Source organism: Agelaius phoeniceus, chromosome 4 (genome assembly GCF_051311805.1).
Source record: "Agelaius phoeniceus isolate bAgePho1 chromosome 4, bAgePho1.hap1, whole genome shotgun sequence".
Classification (NCBI taxonomy): Eukaryota; Metazoa; Chordata; class Aves; order Passeriformes; family Icteridae; genus Agelaius; species Agelaius phoeniceus.
This window is the reverse complement of record NC_135268.1, coordinates 6,147-7,500: the sequence shown is the minus strand read 5'-3', so window position 1 is coordinate 7,500 and position 1,354 is coordinate 6,147. Positions and strand designations below refer to the sequence as shown.

General features: G+C 39.5%; 1 long non-coding RNA gene across 1 annotated transcript in view; it reads left to right on the top strand.

Moving 5' to 3' along the window:
• Positions 1-1,064, top strand: part of LOC143693785 (uncharacterized) — an 8,961-nt gene extending 7,897 nt beyond the window's left edge. The window contains exons 3-4 of the long non-coding RNA XR_013181732.1: positions 213-276; positions 914-1,064. This is a non-coding gene — a long non-coding RNA (uncharacterized LOC143693785). The remainder of the gene's footprint in view (positions 1-212; positions 277-913) is intronic.
• The last annotated feature ends 290 nt before the right edge of the window (positions 1,065-1,354 follow it).

Genomic DNA, 1,354 nt, shown 5'->3' with positions numbered 1-1,354 from the left:
GGCTCTAATTTCTGTTTTTAAAATGCAAACTCAGTTTAGGAAGTGTTGGGAGTTAGTATTTTGGGAAGAAATGGCAGTTGCACAAACCGTTCCATTTCCCAGAGGCTCTGGGAAGGATTCATTTTGTAAGCGCTGTAACTGCCATCGGTTGGGGGTTCGGGGTTGGAATGTGCACTTGCCTCCTATAAAGCACTCGTTCATTTGCATTTCAGTGCCAGGAGTCTGGAGAAACTGGAGAAGAGCCCAAGAGACATTTTTCATCCTGAGATACAAAAGGTAGGAAGTGACTTTTTTTGGTTTGGTTCTTTTTCTTTATGATTTCCTGGAAATAGAAGTAATTAAGTATAGATCCTACTGGTTTGTTTCTTCCAGTAGCTAATAAGAATAATAATAATAATCTAATACTACTTAAACTGTCTCTTTATCCATTGAGCTGGCCATTTCAAATCCAAACTTCTAAACACCAATAAAACCATCATCCTTGTAGAATCCTTAATAGGAGGGGCTAAAGATGCTGTTTCTGTTGACAGGATTTATTGGTTCTTGAAGGGCAAGAGGTGAGTACAAGCCTAACTACTTCTTGCTCACAGACCCGTCCGGTGAATACGGCTTTGTATTTGGATGGGCTTTTGATGAGTTCTAAATCAATTGCTCGTTACAGTAAAAAGAAGTCATGTTTTTTTGAACCTGACAGCAAAAATAACTTGAAGCACCAACTTAATCATAATTGATCACCCGTCTAAGTTAATGATTTTATGCTATACTATCAAAGTTTAAGGTAAATTATTGTGTAGTAGGAGATGGTATAAAATGTATGTTCTAACGTGTAGGATGTAGGCAAAGATTAGAGGAACCAAATTTTTATGTCTTCTGTTTGACTGTTCACCAAATAATATTTGGTTTTATTTTCCAGGGATCGGTGAATTTTAAATTTGGAGTCCTCTATGCTAAGGATGGTCAGCTTACAGGTGATGAAATGTTCAGTCATGGTGAGGTTTTCACCTTCTCCTTAATTGTTTTGCTCATCTGAAAAAAAAAAAAAAAAAAAAAGGTATGTTTATTATTTGTTACCCTGTTCTGATCGTTTCCTCGGTATTTGCTGGAGCTCTGCTTACCCAAGCTTTGGGTAAAACAAGCTTTGGGTTCCTTCTGTCCACTGGGTGTTGCCCAGTTTGGTTGCATCTGGTGAAATTCACCCTGAGCCCTTACAGAACCAGCTCAAACCACGTGAGAGCCATTCGCAGCTCTCTCAGGACACCCGGAGGAGGATGGGTGACGTTTCTGAGCATCTGGCAAGTGTACTTCTATCAAAACTCGGCCTGTGCAATTTCTGGGGAAAACCCTTCTGTATCCT